The sequence below is a fragment of the Mauremys reevesii genome, linkage group 2 (assembly GCF_016161935.1).
Source record: "Mauremys reevesii isolate NIE-2019 linkage group 2, ASM1616193v1, whole genome shotgun sequence".
In the NCBI taxonomy this organism is placed as follows: Eukaryota; Metazoa; Chordata; order Testudines; family Geoemydidae; genus Mauremys; species Mauremys reevesii.
The window spans coordinates 93,302,306-93,325,801 of record NC_052624.1 but is presented as its reverse complement, the minus strand read 5'-3'; the positions used below and the strand labels follow the sequence as shown (position 1 = coordinate 93,325,801).

Sequence of the window (23,496 nt, the reverse complement as noted above, 5' to 3'; positions counted from 1 at the left end):
GAGCAGCCATGAATGTTATGGCTTATGATAATTTCATTTTACCCACTGCATGAGAAGGACTTCATTATTATTGCTGGTCATACCTAGCCCAGGCCAAATATAATACTGGTCCTAAAAAAGATCCCTAGTTTGTGTGTCTGTCCTTTGTAGACTTTGCTGCGCCCTCCCATTCACTGGTCCCTGTGGCAGGCTGAGGCAATGGCACCTTCTTCCAATATGGCCAGCCCTTTGCAAAATTAGATTCTTTACACTAGTCAAAGAGGCAATCAATTTGTTTTTATTTCTTATCCATTTAGGTTGCAGTCTTCTCTGTCCACCTTCCATTAATGGGCTGGAAACTTTATTATACTTAATCCATTCACCTTCCAAATAATGGTCAGAGACCAGCATTTTCCAAAAACAGAGTAGAGGTCCATATTACTCCATCCACTCTACATGGACCAGCTACAGACATCAGAGTACCCTCACATACCTGAGTGGGAGTTTTACTTTTGCCCATCTTTCCATTCTACATCTAATGCTTGTGATTTATAACAATTATAACATGAGCAATATATTTCCCACAAGATCAGTATTATAACACAGAAAGGTGTGGTGCAATAGAAAGGTTTTATTGGCATGATTGTACCGCATATGCTATAATTTTTACCACAGGCAGCATCATTAATGCCACTTATCATTTCGTCCTGCAATACATCACATAGATATCACAATCATATATGTGGTGTTAGATAGATAGATAGATAGATAGATAGATAGATAGATAGATAGATAGATAGATAGATAGATAGGAGCTACTACCAAACCATTGGGCTAATATCATTCAGATTTCACCAGTAGTAATGTCTTAGAGACCCCACATTTCATACCTCTCTACTGCACCAGTTGAAAGTGGCTTGCTTTAGAGACAAATCTGGGAATTTCCCTATTTGTTTTGTTATTGGCTGCATCATAGCTAAGATTAACAACTAATGAAAGAAGTAACAGGAATATCAAGCAAAATTAATTAATCAAGGATAAATGATATTAATATGCATTTATCTTTCCAGTAGGAATGAGTATACTGCTGTAGACATCTGGACTAAGGTTTTTTTAAAATGACTAGTGATTTTGATTGCCTCTGTTTTTAAGACTGCAAAAATGGGCATGTTTTCATTAAGTAGTAAGTAACTCCCACCTCCGAAAATCAGGTCTATTAAGGTGTCTTAAATTCAGCACCCAAAAATTGAGGTACCCCAAATTGCTAATCACTTTGAAAATCTTGGCTCTGAACCTTTGACAACCTTTGAGCTGAACCTGAACCAAACCTAAGAGATCTTTTGAAAGATTGAGAGAAGTTCAATTACCTTTTTTTAAAATGAGATTTCAGGATTGTGATTCAGATTATTTCACATTTTAAAGCTCCACTGAGGACAGGAAATGTTGAAACAATGTAAGATAAGATATACTGGTCATATTTAATCTGGACCAACCAGAAGCAAAATGTATCAGGAGAAACTTCAGGAGTCACCCTGTTGTCATTAAAGTTCCAGCCCAAGCTTTGCTGAATCAAAACATATGAATAGTACTGACAAACTTCTTCATTTTGGGGGGGAAGAGGAGAGTTATCTGAACTTTTTCAGGTTCGCCCAACACTAATTTTAATCTTTTTTCAAAACAATGTATTCACTAGACTGGGGTGGGCAAACTTTTTGGCCCGAGGGCCACATCTGGGTATGGAAATTGTATGGCGGGCCATGAATGCTCACAAAATTGGGGTTCAGGTGCAGGAGGGAGTGAGAGCTCTGGCTGGGGGTGAAGGATCTGGGGTGGGGCCAGAAATGAGGAATTCAGGGTGCTGGAGGGGGCTCCGGGCTGGGGCAAGGTGTTGGGGTGCAGGTGGGTGAGGGCTCCGGCTGGGGATGCAGGCTCTGGGGCGGGAGCTCGAGGGCCAGATTAAATCAGCTGGCCGGCCAGAGGTGGCCTGTGGGCTGTAGTTTGCTCATCCCTGCACTAGACCATAAACTCTTCAGGGTAGAGACATCTTGTGTGTGGATAACACATTGTGGATGCTAACAGAATACAAATAAATAATTACTATTATTATCTAATAATAGAGTTGCAAACTGAGTCAGAAATAGAGGCCCAGGCATCACAGTCTCAGACAAAAAGAACAGTTGGAAACTGTTTCCAATAGCTCAAGTATTTGTGTAATGCATAAGACATTCTCTGGTTTTTCAGACACTGTTGTTTTTAGCTGGAGGAAAAGAGGAGGATAATGATTTCTAATGGCTTAATGTACTCTCTCTGAGAGGGTGACCAGATGAGATGAAGAAACTATCGGGACACATAGGGTGGAAGCGGGGGTCCGCCGGCAGAGCAAAAAAAAATAAAAAAAGCCGAGTGCTGCCGGCAGAGCAAAATATCAGGACAAATTGTATCCCAACCAAAGATCGGTCGGGATGAGGGACAACCACCCAAATATTAGGACTGTCCCAATTTTATTGGGACGTCTGGTTACTCTGAGAGTACTCATGTCATTTGTCTGTGGTGATACTATCCAAGCAAAGAAGAACTAATCCAGGTTAAAACAGGCACCAGGAACGGGTTTTGTATGTTTCCATTCCAAGGTTCTTGTTTGCCTGTGCATGAACACACAAAGAAGAAACTTCTAAACTAACTTTAAAAAGGGGGAGGTTCTATGTGCCTGTGGATCTTCTCATTTCATAAACAGAGGGGAGTCATTTGTTGGGCAGTATGACATCAAAAGTGGTTTTGGGAGCACATTAATTGAAGCTTTAAAAAAAACAATTCTGTTTGTGGGTTGCTATCCAGTGATAATGAAGATGTAACTCACTGAATGACTGAGAAAATGACAAATTAAATGGAGATTTGGTGAGCCCTCTCACAGCTACGTTGGAATGCAATCATGAGGAAGAGTGCCGTGACAACCCATGCCTCAATCTCCATGCAAAATAGCCATTGCATAAGTAGAAGGAATGGAGAATTAAATCACAATAAGCATTCTTTGTGAAGCATTTGTTTAAGCTCTTGCTAGAATCTCTTATGCAATATCATATTCAGCTGAGAGTGAGTGCAAAGCACAATGTTTTTAATTTTTCCTTTATGCAGCAGAGATGTTTTCTCTTTCCACCGGGTTTAAAAAAAAATCCTTTAACTTTCATAAAGCAAAAGTAAGGTTTAACTTTAAAGATCTGGCTGAGCTTTGCTATGTTGCAGAGGCAGTTGTATGTACTGAGAATATGTGAGGAGTTAGGTGTATATATACTAAAAATTATATTCTCTGGGTCTGTTGTTAAAAGCAGGTCACTCAAAGGTAGTACGTCTTGAGATAAACTTCTCTAGACAGCAGGTAGGATACAGAGGCAGTTGTTGAGGACAGAGAGGCAGACCCTCAGCTGGTGGGAAGTGGCATAACTCCTTTGCAGTTATTGAAATCAAAGCTGTGACACTGATTTATTCCAGATGAGGCACGGGCCTACTAGTGTTCTCAGCCACTCCTGAGACAGCAGTTCAGTGTAACGTACACATTGTGGCAGACAAGTAGCCTAGGGCACCACATTTTTTTTTAAGGTAGCTCCTGCCTAGCCACATCCCTATCAGCTGGGATAAATTCAGAGGATCTGACCTTTTAAGTTTATCCCACAGTAGCAGCTGGCCTAGCTTAAGTTACCTAAATGTCTAGCTCCAGCCCTGTTCATGAGCGAACTGTGAAATGAAAATGCACCAGAAGAGACATGTTGAAGAACCATCAATAAAACAACAAGTTTCCAAGAGGAAATAATAAACTTCACTACAGGGCAGTTTGGATAACTAGAACTGTAGAGTGTGAGCAACTTGTGTTTATGATAGGCATGTCTCAATATATTTTTTTAAGATGTACACTCCTCAAAGAAATGTTATTCCCACTGGTTGATTTAATAGCAATGAAATACTATTTTGCTCTATGTTTTCTGTATAAAGATGACTTGGCCAACTAGTGGTCACTCTGTTTAAGTCAATTGAGTTACACAAGGGATGATTCTGGTTTTTTGCACTTAAATAAAATAAGTCATCTGACAAAAGGCAGAAGCAGATACTGCTGGTGGTATGTATATGGGATATGATATTTTCTGAGGTAATCCACCTCAATTTCTTCCTTGGAATAATGACATCTGTATGCTCTGGAATCTTGCTTGTCATTACTCAACCATAACAAGCATTTAGGGAGACACTGTTCTTTAGTATGGTTTTGGCTGGATTCTCCTGTCATTTATATGCCTTAAATAGTATGGCCCCTATTCAGGAAAGCACTTACCCACATTCTTAAATCCATAGCATTCTAGCCTATCTACCTAAGGCACTTATGTGACCTCCATCTGTGGAGGAAGGGAAGTACTATTATCCCATTTAACAGAAGGAAAACTAAGGCACAGCAAATTTAAGGGCTTGTCTACACTTAAAACGCTACAGTGGCACAGCTACGCCATTGCAGCTGCACCGCTGTAGTGCTTCAGAGTAGACACGACCAATACCGATAGGGGAGGATTCTCCCATCACTGTAGTTAATCCATCTCCCTGAGAGGTGGTAGCTAGGTCGACAGAAGAATTCTAGAACAGTCTACATGGGGACTTAGGTTGACTTAACTATGCTGCTCAGGGGTGTGGATTATTCATATCCCCTAACCGACGTTGTTAAACTGACCTAATTTTTTAGTGTAGACCAGGCCTAAGTGATTTGACAAGGTCACACAGGAAGTTTAGGGTGGAGTAGGAAATTGAATCCTCATCTCTTCTCCCAAGCTAGTGCCCTGACGACTGGATCACTCTTCTTCTCATTGTTTTCAATGAAACTTCAGCATATGTCTGGGGGCTTGTCTACACAGTAGGGTAATGTGCTCTACAGGGCTTTAATTTTTAAAGTGCTCTATCATGTTGCTCATTAATGGGTCCATGTAGATCCTGATGGTGTACTGCTAGTGAGCTTTAACATAGTACTCTTTCAAACTGTACTACATTAAAGTGCACCAGGAAGGTCAACTCGGACCAATGAATGCACAGCACATTAGAGCGCTGTAGACATCACACCCCCACAGAGCCCATTGCATTGGGCCCTGCCAACCTGAATACATCTAACTTATCTAAATATTCTTTAATCTGTTCTTTCCCTATTTTGGCTTGTATTTCTTCCACCTTGCTGTTAATATTAATTATAGATGGATGCATGGATGGATTTCACATTAATTACCACAGCAACAGCTCATGATGGCACCAATAAAATTATGAATTAGATTACTTGTGTATGTCCAGAATAACTCAGTTCACTGAAACCAGCAGAGTTTCTCCAATTTACAGGGTGTGTAACTGAAATCAGATCTGGCCTTCTACAACTTCACTTCAGGATCAAGCACAGGAAAAGCAGAACTGCGAGGGAGAGCACCATACCTGAAATGATACCAAACAGAATACGGAATTGTTCATCTAAGTCACTGTAGTCAGTTGTTTTGTGTTAACGCTCTTGTCTCTCAGTTTCACCCTATGAAAGTTCCTCATTTAATGCATACCGCTGATGCCGTTTCAGTGCATTAGGCAGATACCATCACAATGTTCTAACTTCCTGCCTCAGATTCAAACATTTTTAAGTGACCTTGTACAGGATTAACATTCCCTGTGCTAACAGCATGCCAACATTCCTCTAACCTGAAAATCTGGAGTGTGCCAACTCAAATAAAGCCACCCAATATGAAAATAGCAGATATGCATCAGGGAAAAGGGAAAAAGAGACATTATCTTTCATTCTCGATCTCCCTCTGCCACCTGCACTGCTATTAAGTGCATACCAAACTAGTTAATGCTCTAGCTGTGTTTAAACTCAAGAGACATCCAGAATTCTCAGCCTGCCAACACCCGACAGCATAAGCCACCCAGAAAACATCATAATAAAACAAAACTTTAAATGGAGATTTTTCATATTGAAGTAAACTTTAAAGAGCACGCATTTTGTAAATTCACTTGGCCAGTCGTTTCCTGTGTTGCCTTTGCTAATATTTCAGATCCCCCTCCTTGATCCACTGTGAATTTATAACCCTGTGCACATGATGTCATACTCTGTTGCTATGGTGAGAAATATGATGTCATGACTACAGCAGCATTATGAAATCATGGGAGGATCATATAGGAAGAGAAAATGGAATGAAGAAGAGCAATCCTTTTTGGAAAATAAAAGCATGTAGCAATAGGTTATCTTGGCATACAGTAGAAGATTTTCTATAACTTTTGTTACCTATGCCAATTAAATGGTACAACTGTAAGAAACAGAACAGTGGAGGAATGTGTATGTAACAGGGCTAGCATTTTTGTTAAACAGGGCTATCCTACAGTATGGAATTAGCCAATGGTAAAGGCATCTAATACACAAAATTCCTACCACTACCCAATTGAAAAGGGTTGCCAGTTCCAGAACCAGGGAAGCATTTATTGTATGTGTGTTGTGACACTAACATACAGTACAAGATAAATTACTTGTATGTACTGGGTGGAGGGCTGAATTAGTTTATTTTCTGTTTGTTTCCAGGAATGGGGTAGAAAGAGAGCCCACCAGATGGAATTTGACTCAAACAAAAAAGGTAAAGATATAATGCAATAGTCTGTCTGCTTAGCAACATGGGTTGCTATGCATCCCTGTGATACCCCACTCTCTGAACAGGCTCTCCAGTGAATACAGTCCAGTTCAAGGTCTCTGTCCTGATATTCAAATCCCTCCTTGGGGTTAGCACTAGCTACCTAAAACACTGTCTTTTGCTCCAAGACCACGACTTCCCATGGCAGTTACATTCCACCAAAACAATGAAACTGTTGACCAACAGGGAGAGACTTTTGAATGTGGGACACAGAACTTTCACAGGAGTTGGACCCAGGGGCGGCTCTAGCCATTTCGCCGCCCCAAGCACGGCGGCACGCCACGGGGGCGCTCTGCCAGTTGCCGGTCCCGCAGCTCCGGTGGACTTCCCGCAGACGTGCCTATGGAGGGTCCGCTGGTCCCGCGGCTCCGGTAGACCTTCCACAGGCGTGCCTGCGGATGCTCCACCGAAGCCGCGGGACCAGCGGACTCTCCACCGGGACGCCTGCGGGAGGTCCATCAGAGCCGCCTGCCGCCCTCCCGGCGACCGGCAGAGCGCCCCCCGCGGCATGCCGCCCCAAGCACGCGCTTGGCGTGCTGGGGCCTGGAGCCGCCCCTGGTTGGACCTAGACTATCTGGGACTAACTGAATGACCATGGACCTCACCCCTTTCAGAATGAAATGTAAAACTCATTTCTCCAAGTTAGCTTTCCCTCAGTAAGTTTTTACACACACACAACGTGGCCATTTGCTCACACCCAAACATAACCCCTCCCCCCCCAACTAACTACTCAATCAACCTATTTCATCTAGAGGCTGTGAAGAGGAGAGATTAAAAAAAAATCCATGTATAACTACTTGGGAAGTACTCAGTTACCAGAGCAATGCAGGCCACATAAGTACCTAACTAGGTCGATCAGACACAACCATTACAGAAAAGTTGTATGAAATGTTATATAAGTGAAATGAGTTAAGGATGGAGTAACAGTCTTAACACCCAGTCTCCTGGCTTTTCTTGGTGTGTGTCACACCCTTAATGTTATTTCAACATTGTGTTTTGTCCTTTAAATTAAATGTACAGTAGGTGTTTTATATTTAATTTCCTTGCTATTTTTTTCCCCTAAAGGAAAAAGAATGGAAGAGATTCATGGAAGGTTATAAAACACACATTGTGTACTCAAGAGACTGGAACAGCTCTTTTGGAGCCATTTCGTTCTCCTGGGAAAATACGTAATTAGGTAGTTTTTTAACATGCGTATTATGTACTGAATTACATGTATTTATACATTTCTCAAAGGAGTACTGCTTACACAATAGCCTGGAGCAACTCTTTTGGAGCCATTTGGATCTATCATGTAATTATGTACTTAAGACCCATTTATAGTAAATTTTGCTGTGCCTACATAGTAGCTGACTCTCCCTCCCCCCATTTTAGGGTGCCACACTGACAGCCCTGGAGTCTAAAGTCTTCTATTTATCCAAAGAAAGGAACAGCATGGGTACCGAAAGCACAGGCTTCCTTACATTGCCTCTCCAAACATGCCTTATTTTTGACCTCGAGCAGCGACACCGAAAGGAAGACTGGATGCTGTGCTCACTGAGAACTCAGCCTTCCTGCCAACAAGTACACAATTGAGATGTCAGGTTTGGAGATGGGGACCATAATCTTCTTGAAACAGGACTAAGACCAAAACATCTTTTTGCTTAGACCATGAAGTAGCAGCCATTTGCTAATCGGCAAACTAGCTCAACTCATTTTCTTTCTTTCATCCAGGAAAAGCACCAGGGGCCAGATTTTAAAAGGTATTTAGAAACCTAAAGACGCAGATAGGGATCTCCTGGGATTTTGAAAAGGAGAATTAGGCACCTAGGTGCTTTTGAGAATCCCACAGGGGCCCCGATACTCAAAGGTGTTTTAGGGCTCCTAACTTTCAATGGAAATTAGGAGTCTAAATATCTTTGAGAATCTGAGCCTAGGTGTCTACCTGCATCTTTAGGTGCCTAAATACATTTGAAAAACTGACTATTATATGAACTTTCTTCCTGGAAAAAAAGTATAGGCCATTTTTAATTATATAAACACCAAAAATATTCTAAAATAGTTCAATCTCTTTATATATGTAACACACATGCCTGAACAGTCTGGTGTCAAGATAGCCTGGAGACAGTACTAGAAATGCATAGGCACATATGCTTAAAATGTACACGGTCCATCAAAGCAACTATGGGTTAGATTGAAACTAGCTGTGATCAACTAGTGGTGCAGCTGCTCCGGAGCAGAAGAGAGAAGACACTGTGACTCCTGGTTTCCCTTCTCCTCATTCAGGGTTGTGGGGGAGAACAGGAAGTAATCTGCTACAGGTGAAGGTTGCATTGTACCAGTAACAGTCTCTCCATGCTGGCTGAGCTGTGCTGGCCAGCACATTGGAGTGGGAGGGTCATAGAGTCAAGCCTCCACCCATTTCTTGTTCTTGTCCATCACTGCTGTGCTGTGAAGGCTGTTCTCCTGCTCATGCTATGCCCCACAATGTGGTGATCCCAGGAAGCGGAGTGTGGGCAGGTCACCTACCTGCCTTAATAGAATATTCTCTCCTACCTTGATAGACTATTCAAGTTGCATGTTAAGCAATCAAAGGTCAGGAAATGATAACGGCTGTAGACACAGCTTTAAATTGGTTCCCTCTCACCCTTAATATGAGATAGTCTTTAATTACATGCCCACATGCTATTTCTCAAACAATACATAGTTAAGGAAGCCAGGTGCATCATGGCATTTCTTGGTTGTGCACGTTGCCAGCTTAGCAAAAACAGTGGAAAGTGTATTGCACATGCACACAGTGCAATTTTCACCAAAGTACACCATGTCATTTTTCTTCCAAGGGTCCAATCTCTGTGCCAGTTTCAGCTTCCTCTCCCCCGCTGTTTCAGCAGTACAGCCACAACTGTTCAAAAACAAATTCGTAGGATTTATTTATTTATTTTTTAGTTAGAGAGGGGAGCGGAGTGTATTTCCCTCACTGTATAATCCAAAATGGCTGAACATTTTGCTCAGACCTGCCAAAAATGGCACCATCAAATAAAGGGAGCAAGCCTGAATAATCTTAGCACAGTTGGTGAAAGGTTCAGAAAACAACAAGCAACTGAAAAGAGAGGGTTAGCATGGAAATACTTTTGCAACTTTAAGTGCAATGGCTGCTGTTCCTCTAGAGGGAGCATGATGCAAGGAACTAGGCAATAGATAGCGAATTAGGAGAACTATTCTCAGCTCTGCCACTGATTTACTGTGGGGCCTTGAGTGGTTTGAGCATTAGCCTGCTAAACCCAGGGTTATGAGTTCAATAATTGAGGGGGCCACCTAGGGATCTGGGGCAAAATCAGTACTTGGTCCTGCTAGTGAAGGCAGGGGGCTGGACTCAATGACCTTTCAGGGTCCCTTCCAGCTCTATGAGATAGGTATATCTCCATATATTATTATAAGTCACTTAACCCTCTGTGTCTCAGTTTCCCGTATGTAAAATGGGGATGATAATGCTAGTCTACCTACAATGCAAAATGAAATGTTTAGGTATTGCTATAAGACGTAGAGGTCACAAGGGGCTTTTAGCAATAGCATAAAGCTACTCAAAAAGTGAAAAATTCCCTCATTCAATCCCTTCCCTTTTTAGCGATGCTGTTGGATTTTCCAGGCAGGAAAGCTTTTTAACCTACAAACAAAAAGACTTCTCTTGTGACCCTTTCTCACACAACTCTTAGTAACACAAGTGGCCCCAGTGATGTCAGTGGCCCTCTTGGCATCAGTTGAGGCTTATTCATAAGACTAAGGGTAGCAGGATATGTCCCAAGACTATTAATGTGCATGGTTAAAATGTCTGAATTTGAACAATGGGAATTTTGTTTTCAGCAGGACAAGGTGCTTTACAAGAACAGGATGCAACCAGGAATGGTGAGACATCTCCCTCACCCTCACTGTGCTGATACACTAGCTAGTGAGCAAGAAATAGATTTGCTTGTTTGTGCGCAAGAAAGTCTCCCTTAGTGCAGGTTAAGACTGACCCTCGAGAGATCAGTAGGTGAGAGGACCCACTGAGCAACACTCTGTGACCCAAGGACTTCTTCGTGCCAATTGGCAGAGGTACCAGGATCTCCTGGGTTCACCAGCAAGGGATCATGTAAGGTGTCTATTGAAAGCCTGAGTCATGCTGGTCATCCTAACCATTGCAAGATGTATGTATGGAGAATATCTGAGGAGTTAGGTACATATACTAAAAATTATATTCTCTGGGTCTATTGTTTTAAGAAGGTCACTCAAAGGTAGCATGTCTTGAGACAAACTTCTCCAGACAGCGGATACACTTATCTCCATAGTGGATCATTGTGTATTGTATGCCACACAATAGGAGTCTATTAGCATCCTAAGCCAAATGAACAGCCTTCTCAAGGAAATTAACAGGAAGAGATAAACAGCAGGGGATTGGGAAACCCTATTTTCAGGTGAACGTCAAGGGTCTCAGCCAAACTCTTTGAAAATGCTGGGGGAAAGGACTTGAGGCAAGCTATCTTGTAGTAAACAGGGGAATGGCTTGTGAGTTAAGTTTAGGCTCTAGAAAGCATATTATAATTTTATTTTATATATCACCATTTGTTTCCAATATTCTCACCCTGTATCACTATTCTTTGACAATACACTTATTCTTTTTTTCACTGTGTAGTTCTGTGTGTAACATAGGCGCTGACTCCATGGGTGCTCTGGGGCTGGAGCACCCACAGAAAAAAAAATAGTGGGTGCTCAGCACCCATCAGCCACAGCTGTTCGGCAGCGCTGCCGATCAGCTGTTTTGTGACACCCCCGATCAGCTAATCAGGGGCGCCGCCAAATAACTGATTGGCAGCTCAAGGAGGGGCTTGAAGGAGGGAAGAGACCAGTGAGTGAGGGCCTTGGGGAGAGGGCGGAGTGGGGGCAGGAAGTGGCACAGCAAGGGCGGGGTCTTGGATGAGTGGGTGGAGGTTCAGGGGAGGGGATAGAGTGGTGGCGGGAAGAGGCAGAGCAAAGGTGAGGCCTTAGGGGGATGCGACAGAGTGGGGGTGGGCCCTCAGGGCAGAACGGGGGTGGAGCACCCCCGGGGAAAAGTAAAAGTCCGTGCCAATGGTGTGTTAAGTAAAGTGGTGACTCTGAGCTGAATCTTACAAGCTGGTGTGTACTATTTCCTTGGGAGTAGAGGATCTGAGAGTCCTGTGAGTGTTCAGTGGAACAGGGCTGAGCACTCCAAAGGGAAGCTTGGAGGACTCAGGGATTTGTGTGTGCCTATCACTTACCTGTACAAAGAGAGCGAGGCCTGAGAGGCAGTGTTTGTGTTGCACAGACAAGAATTCCTCACGATAAGAGCAGGGGGTGGCGAGGCGCCGCACAACCCTGGTACCCATGGGAAATGTCATACAGTCGCAGAAGCTGTTTTCATAACTGAAAGTGGCTCATTTTTCAGTCATCTGCCTTTGTTTTGCAAACAGAGAAATTCCAAGAAATTTCAGACTCGAGGCTTGATTCATCAATGTCTGTGGGGTTACACAGAGCTCATTTTGGCTCACTGTCTTCTCCTACTACCACTGCCATCTCTGGGAAGAATTCTACCAGCACCGCTATTGGCTGATGGAACTTGAGGATTTTTGGTGCCACACTGCAACTTCAAAGGCTGAGATAGTACTGTGCTGGTTTTCTGTGTGCTTCGCTCTCAAACCACAGTCAAGCTACAGTGTCTCTGTTCTGCTCTCTGCTGCTGTGTGCCAAAATAAAATCAGACAAATAAAATAAAATAAAATCACACGGCAATGAGCAGCACGTTGTTTGTCTCACTCTAACTGATTGTGACAGACTGAGCCGGCACTAGGCATAAATAGACTAAGCAATTCCTTAGAGCCCCGAGCAGCTCAAGGGGGCCTCCTATTAATTATTAGTATGTGTTGTGTCGGGGAGGGCCCCCAATGAGCTAGCACCAGCACTGGTGACAGCCATGAAATGAAAACAAAGCGGCAGCAGCATACAACACACACATAGTCACTGTTCTACAGTAACTGAATAACCCCTGAGCCCGGCCTGTGGGTGCCCTCTGTCCCCCGCCCCCAGTTCTTCAAAACCCTGTGGCACTGACTCAGGCACTCTCTTAATTGCATCTTCTCTCTCCCCAGCAGTTGCCCTGAAGCTAGTGTCAAGGCTGAAAAAAGAGTGCCAGAAAAAAAGAGTAGCTGCCCACACAGTACATTTCTTAAGTATTTGATAAGTATTCAAGTCCTTCTAAGCATTCCATAGACATTAGCCTTTACAGAACACATGATAAGCATATGTATGGGCTGAATTATGTAATGACACACTGCAGATGTCATTATTTCTTCTACTTATTGTTTATTTCTCCTGCAGTAATGCCTAAGGACCCAGTCAGGTATCGGGGCCGTGCTGTAGCAGGCACTGTACAAACCATTAACACAAGGCCAGCCCCCCACCCCAGAGATCCATACAATCTAGGTTTCTGACAATATTGAACAGGTGAACAGCTGGCAAACAAAAGGGTGGAGGGCAAGGTGACAGCAGAGAGAGGTGAGGCAGCATAAGGTAGAGCACCGCATAATGACTAAGGCTAAGATTTTGTCAGGGATATTTTTAGTAAAAGTCATGGACAGGTCACAGGCAATAATGAAAAGATCATGGAAGCCCATGACCTGTCCCTGACTTTTACTAAAAATATCCTTGACAAAATGGGGGTCCTCACACCACCTGCAGAGGTTGGGCAGTTGCAGGGGCCGCTCCAAGCTCCAGGGTCCCCCAGCTTGTAGCTCTGGGGTACCCCTGCCACCTGCGGCCGCTGGGAGCTTTGAAGGACCCTCGGCACCTGCAGCAACTCAGAATTCTGGGGGCCCCACTGCCCTTAGTGGCTCAGTGCTTTGGGGTGCCCCTGCCGCCCACAGTGGGTGGGAGCTGTGGGGGGGGGGAGCTGCTGCCCAAGACGGCCAGGAGCTGCAACCCCACTGCCTGCAGCGGCAGGGAGTTCCAGGGGGCCCCACTGCCTGCGTCAGCTGGGAGCTGCAGGGAGCCCCCATTGCCTGCGTCCACCAGGCGTTGTGGGGGCCCTTGCCGCCCACAGCAGCCAGGCACTCCAGGTGTGCCCCCGCTGCCCGCAGCATCTGGGAACTCCGTGTGACCCTGAGACCCGCGGCCACAGGGAGTGGTGGGGGGACCCTGCAGCTCCCAGCCAACAGGGCTAAATTCAGGGAGGTCATTGGAAGTCACAGTTTCTGTGACTCCTTTTTAATCCCTTCATCCACCCTCCTACCCAGTCCCTACTATCCCTCCCCTTTTGTGATTTGCATTCATATTAATATGTTCACACCATACAAACAGAAAAGTTAGACAAAAACAAATATTCTTGCTGGAGAGCTGCAATGTAATAGTACTTTATTTCTTAGAATTCAATATGATAACACATAAGAACCCCAAAACAGAGAGAGACAAAGCAGGCTGCTCCATAAAAATAGAGAGCCACAACCCATCCCACCTTACTCTAGGCTAGCTAGCTCCAAAACTGACTCTGATTGCATGCTCCATTACAGAGCCCCATAGCCTGCAAGCCGGACAGAAAATCCTCCAACTATTAGGGCTTGTCTACACAATATGGTAAAGCACACCAGAAAGGTATACATTCTAATGTGAGCCAAGATGTTGTGCACTAATTGGCCCATGTAGACACTGTGGTGAGCACTAAAAGTTCCCTAGTGTATGTTAACATAATACACAGTAATGTGTACTAGGGAACTTTTACTGCATGCCAGCAGGGCCTACACAGGCCAGTTAGTGCACAACACATTGGTGTGAATTAGAATTTACACCTTTCCGGTGCATTTTATTGCACTGTGTAGACAAGCCCTTAAAGTGATGGCTTACAAATACAAAACACTCCTCAATATACTACACATGACCCGTGCTATTCTTTTCCTTTGTGGTACAGCCACAGGAAAAATATATCTTTTCCCCTTTCCAAATTCTCTCTCACACATGGCCTAATCTAACTCTCTCTTTAGCCGACACACTCAACTTCAATTGGAACTGGATTAGGTCCACAGATTACAAACCTTTTCCTCTCCAGCTCCACCTCAATTGTGCACAGCATGCAAATACACACACACATAAACATAAATCATCTCTTTCTTTTTAATACTTAGAAAATAGTCCCAGATATTCATTACAAAATCTGGGCTCTCTAAAGCACCGCTTTCTACAAACTCACTCTTTTTCCCAAATAAAACAAAACAGAACAAAAACTAGGTTAAAATGGAGTTAATGGTATCATGCAGGTATAATACAATTGTGATTAAGGCATTTTAGTGTTTAGTGTCCCAAATTAAAAGAAACACATTTTTAAGGGCTCATTAGGATCATCTCCCCGTCATGGCATCATTAAAGGGCAGAGTTGAGGTTGGTTGGGTGCATCAATTGTGCATTTCTTACCCTAACATATCTGGATTTCTTTTAAATGTAACCTTAACTCTGAATTTCCTGATAATTACAAAATTCCTGTAATGTGTTTTACCCTTATATTACTCATATATATGCTGAACCTTAACATTCCATCATAAGATTGTGGTTCTTTTTCTCCTGTTAATTTCCTCAGTTTTTTGAGATTATTAAAAATTTCATACACAAACACTAAACAAGAAATCCAAAGCAAATGCTGCTACATCATTTTGCTAATCATTTGATGACAGGTAGATTTTAAGCACAAATCAGTGTTTTATTTGAACTCTTAAGGCCGGATTCACCAGAACACCCAAGAAGTACAAGGCAACCAGATTGCACTAGTTGGGCAAACTGGAGTCACAGTTTACATTGCCAGAGCAGTGCAAAGTCACCAAAGTGTACTTATTAATCTGGTTCATTAATTTGCCATTGACGTAGTGGTTTAAAGGACTGTGCTAATGAGACCAGAGCTATGTGAAGGCAGGCAGGGACAGCCCCTCCTTGAGTCTCAATGTCACTGTGCTACAAGGGCACTGCCCGTATTTGTTTCTTAGTTCCACTAACACTGCTGCCTCAAATGCACACGGGAGACAAATCAGCAGTGCCATAGGAGCCGCCCAAGCACTGAAGCCCAAGTTAGTATGCAACCACTCAACCTAAAAAGAACAATGACGATGGGACAAGCAATCTACCAATGAAAACTCTTGAGCCACATGCCCAGTCTCCCTCATATCATTGTCATTACAACCAACAGAATTGTTCCATGCAAATGAGCTGTAGAGAAGGAGTGACAATTAGTTAAATTATTTCTGATGTCACTAGAGTGACCAGATGTCCCGATTTTATAGGGACAGTCGGTCTTTTTTTAATATAGGCTCCTATTACCCCCCACCCTCTGTCCCAGTTTTTCACATCTGCTGTCTGGTCAGCCTAGATGTCACAATGGCTCCACTTGAGTTATCTTCCTTGTTCACCTGAGCCTGCTGTAGCCTATAGTCATAATAATTCAATACAACAATCATTAATAACTAAGCTTAATTGTCACTTAATTTCTTCAACTATATCCTATGCATGAGTTTTCAATTAATTTTAACTATGGAAAGTTTGAAAGCACTCAGATGATACATTTCTTAAAGGACTCTGTTTAGAACATTTTAGTTCAAACTAATTAAGGGATAAGAGTTTTAAATTGTGGGAGGCTACGGCGTATTTTTCACACATAACAAAGAGGGTGAATCCCTGATTTAAGCGCAAAAAAAGAACTCAACCTTAGCTATGGAGTTGTGATCAACAGCACCATTAAAAACTCTCACAAGAAAAAGCTTCTCTTCCATCCACACACTCAGCTCATGTTTTCCTTTACAACTTAAGCACCCCACAGGGATAAATTAAACCATTTTGGGGGCTCTTTAAAAAATACTGAGAAGTGTCACAGCATCCATGTCTGCAGTGGTGTAGTAGTCACATTGGTCAAAGGATATCAGAGAGACAAAGTAGGTGAGGAAATATCTTTTGTTCGATCAACTTCTGTTGATGAAAGAGACATGCTTTCAAACTTACACAGAGTTCTTCTTCAGCCAAGTACTGTTCTCCTGTGCTCTTCCTGCAGCTCCCTGCAACAACTGAATTCTCTTCCTGGTGACTCCTTGTGAAATGTTTAGTAAAGGCTTAGCAACTATATAGATTACAAAATAAAATAAAATAAAATCTTTATTGAAGAATTGAGGCATGTCCTGGGCATGACATTAAATTGCATCCTCCACTGCCTTGTGGATACTTCTTGGTTGAAGAAAGGGTAAGGGATCTCACCCCAACAGAAATGGCGCTCACGCTGAAGTGACAGGCAGTTAGCAGCTCTATCTAGGCTACTCTCTGGTAGAAGCTACAACCTCTGTGTCACTGAACATCTAGACTCTCTCTGGCCTTCGGATTCTGGCTCAGAGGTCTAAAGGAGGGGGATGACAGGTCTATGTCAGCCTTTGCTCCTCCATAACTTTGCCTAGGTGTATGCACTGAAGGTCTTGGCAAGATAGTCGCAGTGATCCGAGAGAGGCATAAGGGCCCGGGGACAGCTACCAAGATTTCCAAGCAGCCATGTTTATGGATGTCCTGCTTGCCTTGTGTGAGGGTGGCCTTAGAGAAGGTGAATCAAACACGCCCTGATTCATTGTTTAGCTCAACTGTTTTTATAAACAAAATTGCTTGCTGGAATATTTGGACTTTGGCCCCTGGATACGACTTTGATCTGAATTCGGATTTGAGGAAAATGGCTGTGTTGAGTAACAAGCTTCCATGTTTCAGAATTGATATTGCAGTTCTTTCGGAAACTCAGCTCTCAGACATAGACCTCAGAGACTTCGGAAACTCAGCTCTCAGACATAGACTTCATTTACTGGTATGGCAAACCTGAAGGAGTAAGGAGAAAGTATGGTGTAGGTTTTGCTATCAGAAATGAACTTATGTCATCGTTTGAAGCTTCAATTGCAGTGTCCATACGGATCATGATACTTTGAGTTAGTCTATAGAAGGGATTCATCAACCACATCAGTGTCTATGTTCCAACTCTGCAGTCTAGTAATAAGGAGAAGGGTACCTCTTACCAACAGCTGGAAGAGCTAATCAGCAGGATTCCATGGAAGGAACCCATCCTAATACTTGGAGATTTCAATGCAAGAGTTGGGTCCAATGCTGAGATCTGGCCTGGGATTCTGGGTAGGCATGGCATTGGATGTATGAATGACATTGGTCAGAGAAAGCAACAAAGAATCCTGTGGCACCTTATAGACTAACAGACGTTTTGCAGCATGAGCTTTCGTGGGTGAATACCCACTTCTTCGGATGCAAGAGACTAAACTTTCTCCCCACCATAGCCTCAAGGCAACCTGCATCCCAAACCCCTCATCCCTGGCCACACTGCAGAGCCTACACCCCCAGCTGGAGCTCTCACACCCTTGTACCCCAACCCTCTGTCCCAGCCCTGAGCTCCCTCCCACACTCCGAACCCCTCAGCCCCAACCCCACCACATGAATTTTGTTATGTGCACCAATATGGAGGTGATGTGTCACACATCACCTCCATATTGGTGCACATAACAAAATTCATTCCACACATGTGTGGGAAAAATTAGAGGGAACACTGATCATCACCCTTGACTAAGTAAAGTTGTCACTGAGGGTTGACATCTCTCATGGAGGGTGCACTATCTGGGCCTGGGAACAGGCTGACCTCTGGTTCTCTTTTAGCCTCCCCCATGCACCTCAGGGGTTAACTTGGCATCACTCAAGGTTCACATTTGTTTACTAAAGAATCACACACTTCATTGCTTATGTAGGCCAAACTGTACCCCCGGCCAGGCCCTCACTCTCACTATAGCCACCTACCACAAAATCAGTCTCCCTGAGTGTCCATTTTCTGCTGCAGCCACAGGAAGTTTTTTGGTGCCCTAAACCAAGTCTAAGAACACTGTCTCACCCCTGTCTCCAGAGTCATTCTGCCCCACTGCCACAGACCTCTGTGAGGTTGCTGCCTCCCCTGTGTATCCTGAGTGATCAAATGGCACTCTGGGGAGCTGGCTTTTCTGATTTCCACCAGAATCAATAGGGCTCTGCCCTTTTGTGCCTAGAATATTCTCTGAAATTTTGGAATTGATTCGATGCAGTTTTCAAAAGTTATTGCATTACAGTCAGACAGACAGAGAAATGCCATTGTGTAGAGCACATCACAAGCACCCCCTCACATGCAAGAGTCACAAGATTTCAAGACCCATGGATATATATTTTTAAAAACGTTCCAATTGTGGAATGTATGACTCCCATGACAAAAAATGCAGCCTTGATAATGGGATTATGGCACCTTTCCATCTGATTCAAATCCAGACTAGGTTGCTAGTGGTTGCAAGTGTTGACCATCTGACATCTGCTTGGTGTCCTGTGGGTAAGGAATTTTTGGTCTCAGTCCTATTCCTTGAGGGCAAGTGTCCAGCTCACAATTGGTACTCCCGGCTGGTACATACAGAGTTTCCACGTCCAAGTCTGCCAATCCTAGACCTCTCTCAAGTATTGAACTATCTAAAAGTATTTGTTTTAATTTTTATTTATGTATCACTCATCATTTACGAAGTTAGGCTTTGAGGCCCGGATTTTTAAAGATATTTGGGCATTGTGGCACACAGTGTTGCTATGTCTAACTGATTTGGAGGCCTAAATCTCATTTGCAAAAGAGATTTAGATACTTTAGGAACCTAAATCCCACTGGCTCTCAATGAGAAATTAGCTTATAAGTGCCTAAACCCCTTTCAGAAATGAGATTTAAACTCCTATATCGGTTATGCATTGCAACGCTGATCACCACAATACCTAAATACCTTAAAAATCTGGGCCTTCCTCTGTGTTAATTTCATAATGAATCCAATAATAAACGGAAAGAAGAGAACAGACATAGTTAATATTAAGTGTGTCTAAATGAGTTCCGGAACAGTGGTAGAAGGGATAAATGCATTGACTCTGCTACAGCCTCAGTGCTATTGAAACTCAGAGTAACCCTTGATTTTTAGGGAATACCACAAATACGAATGTAATTAGGCAAAAGGTAAAGTTGTACATATTTTTAATGGCACAGTGAGAGGTCCCATTACTAGCTGTGCTTGGTTGTACATTCCTGCAACTCCCTCATTAACGTCTATCACACCACCACTTGCAGGCCATGATGGCTTACGCTTTTGGAAATAAAGCTTTTATGTTTATTTTAAAGATTATTCCAATACTGTACGATGGCATAACACAAAGGAGCGCTTTTTAAAGGGGTCTCAACTTGCAATTCACAGGTGTACTTTAAATCCCAACATTAATTCTGAGTGGAAATGCTAGCATTTAGTGTGCACAGTCAGGTACTTAGATAGACAGGCTAGCATCTGCACTGATAATTAGACCCCAATTTTGCACATACTTAAATCTCATTGACTTCAATAAAACCTAAGCACATGTTTAAGGGTCTTGTAAAATTAAGGCCTTAATTATAGACTCTACACTTCATTCACAGAACTTGAGTCCAACTTTATAAATCAGGCACCAAGGATTGTAGCTATATACATAATATGCAGAATTTGTTTAGCACAATGTACAGTTTAAGTGTTTTTTTTTCCCTTCGACTAGACAGCTGAAAGTAAACAGTAAGGTATTTTGAAAGTATGTTACCTCTACATGAGGGTTTCTTATAATTAAACTCAGCTAGCCAAATTATTCTAAAATTTCCTAAAGGATCATTACCACAATCCTTAGGAGCAGTAACAACATAAGCACTTGCACACCATATCAGCAAAGCAGAGCATAAATCTTTTGAGTCCAGAAAAGGTTCTTTTGCTGTGACATTTTTTCCTACAGAGCAACAGTGTACTCTTCAAGCAAACAGAAAGAATGAAGAAAAGATTAAGTGAAGGGCAGATTTATTTTTCACCCATGTAAATGCATTCACCTCCTGGAACAAACCTCAAGTTATTCCTTCCCATTCCAGAGTCTTCCTGTTATTATAGCTTCTGGAAGGAAAATCCATCTGAAAAGACAATACCTTTTAAATATGTTTTATAGATATATACATATTTATTTGTACATGTAGCCCCAGATGCCCTCCTTTATTGTGAATTACGTTTACACTTGGCTTGGATATTAGGGATATTTTAAAAGCAGGTAGAGAAATAATTGTTTGTTCTGAATAGGGATGGGAGAATTGGTCCCAGAAAAAAGATGACCCAAAACCACATGCCATACATCAAAGGATACCAAATTTGAAAAACTTTGGATACATAAAATACCTCAAGCGGACTTTGACCTTCATTGAAATCCAGGATGCAGTTTCAGTTGGTCTTTAAATCTCTGGTAAATTGTTTTTTGTCTACAAATCCCACACGTTCTAGGGCTTCTCCTAGCAAGGGCTCAGACGATTCCTCTCTGTCTCAGGGAAAACCCAGAGGGTAAGAGATTTCAACAGAGCAGACAAGAAGAGACCAGCAGAGAGACAGACTCTTATATAGACTCGAACTCAGGCTACGTCTACACTACCGCCGCCGGGGGTAGCGGCGATTTTCGATTTCGATCGGATCGATATATCATCTCTCACGCGATATATATCCGATCCCCGCGCGCTTTCGAACCTTCCGCACTCACCGCGCGCCGGCGCGCGGCGCGGCGGAGAGGACATGAGCCCCGACATCGACCGGCCGCGAGGAAGGATCGAGAGTATATATAATATACTAGACTTTCAGCGACGCTATTCACGTAAGCTGGTTGAAGTTCTTATATCGATTTTTTCCAGTCCAGACCCTCAGAAAGGTATATAAGCATGTGCCTAGCTTTAAGAATCTGAGTATTCCCATTGTAATCACAAAGATCACTAACGGCCCTGCTTGCATACTCAGAGTTAGGCTCATGGTTAAGTATCTTGCTGAATTGGGACCACAATGAGCAAGCAGGAGACCTTGTAACAGGCAGGGGGTTATTACGGTACTGCCCTATGATGCCCTCTGGCTCCTTGGTATTTCTTTATTAAGTCCCACATTTTCAATAAGTTTGGTTGCCTAATTTATGCTATCTAGAGCCTGATATTCTGGGATATTAAAAGAGCTTATATTGGTTTAAAGTGCAGCTCTGAAAAAATCAGGCCATAGACCTCAAGCTGGGCACCCAAGATTAGAAAATTGGAGCCTAAATGTCAAGTACACCAAATGTATTTAATTAATGACTAATTGTAGCTGAAAACAATTGTAATTGTTAATTAATGGCTAATTGTAGCTGAAATGGCTAATTGTAGCTGAAAACAAGTCATGTTATCACCCAACTTTAGTTGTACACAATATTTTATAGACTTGGGCGCCAATTCCCCAAAGGGGGCTGGTCTGTATAGACCTTTGCACTTGGTGCAGAGACCACTGAAGACAGATCTGCCATTTACTGCATAAATGACAAAGTAAATTAGAGCTTAGATAGATATTTTCAGCACTTCAGTGACGCAAATAGATATATTAGTTAACTGTAGTCTATGGCATGATATGCGATTAAAAAGAAGAAATAAAATAGAGCCGTGTGTCGTGTGAGTATGGGCAAGAAGTGCTGAGCTCTGACCTCCCAAGCAGATTCTATTGACGTGGTTTTCTAACATTCTAAATAACGATCTTATCCAGTACAAATGGCAAACAACAAAAAGGAATGAGTCAAAATTAGAGGGAGAGAGAGAGAGGAGAAATGGTGAAGATTTTGGATTGTTAAAGGGTGAGGGGAGATTAAAACATCATCCCTAAAAACTGAACATTTTAAGGTCCTGATTTTGAAACTCAGTGAGGCCTAATGTGGGTGCAATCAAAGAATCATAGGAATGTAGAACCAGAAGGGACCCCAAGAGTTCATTTAGTCCAGATCTCTGCACTGAGACAGGACCATGTTTATCTGGACCATCCTTGATAGATGTTTGTCTAACCCAGGAGTAGGCAAACTTTTTGTCCTGAGGGCCACATCTGGGTATAGAAATTGTATGGTGGCCATGAATGCTCATGAAATTGGGGTTCTGGCTGGGGGTGCGGGCTCTGGGGTGGGGCCAGAAATGAGGAATTCAGGGTGCAGGAGGGGGCTCCAGGCTGGGGCAAGGTGTTGGGGTGCGGGTGGGTGAGGGCTCCGGCTGGGGATGCAGGCTCTGGGGCGGGAGCGGAATTATAATCCTGTCCTCCAAAGTGCTTGCAACCCCTCATAGCTTGATGTCATCAGTAAATTTTATAAGAATACTCTCCACTCCATTATCCAAGTCATTAATTAAAATGTTTAGTAATATTGGGCTGACCCCTGCAGGACCTGAATAGAAATGTCCTCCCAGTTTGACAGTGAACCATTGATAACTACACTTTCACTACCGTCTTTCAACCAGTTGTGCACCCACCTTAAAGCAATTTCATCTAAACCATATTTCCTCAGTTTGCTTAGTAGAATGTCATGTAGGAATGTGTCAAAAGCCTTACTAAAATCCAGATATATTATATGCTTCCGCACTATCCACTATAGCAAGAATCCTGTCAAAGAAGGAAATTAGGCTGATTTAACATGATTTATTCTTGACAAATCCATGCTGGATATTACTAATCACCCAATTATTCTATAGGTGCTTTGAAATTGATCATTTAGTAATAGTGCACAATGAATTGAAGGATAGAATTGGCTGCATAAGTCAAAAAGTCTTCTATAAAGATTATCAATATTAATATTATTTGAACACAAATAAGACAAAAGGAAGTAGTAATCGGATCATCCATGATTCAGTGTTTAACTTAAAAAAAAGAAAGAAAGAATCACATTTGGAGCTAGATCTAAAGAATCATTGGCCTCATCTCTTTCCCATAAGGAATTAAGTTTTGCCTCAAGG

General features: G+C 42.8%; 1 protein-coding gene across 3 annotated transcripts in view; it reads right to left on the bottom strand.

Moving 5' to 3' along the window:
• Positions 1 to 23,496, bottom strand: part of SUGCT (succinyl-CoA:glutarate-CoA transferase) — a 658,579-nt gene that overhangs the window by 140,754 nt on the left and 494,329 nt on the right. For 2 of the 3 annotated variants that reach the window (XR_005594440.1, XR_005594439.1), the window contains exon 14: positions 5,276 to 5,424. The exons of the other annotated variant lie outside the window; for it this stretch is intronic. The gene's annotated coding sequence lies outside the window, so the exon portion shown is untranslated. The remainder of the gene's footprint in view (positions 1 to 5,275; positions 5,425 to 23,496) is intronic. 3 annotated transcript variants of the gene reach the window in all.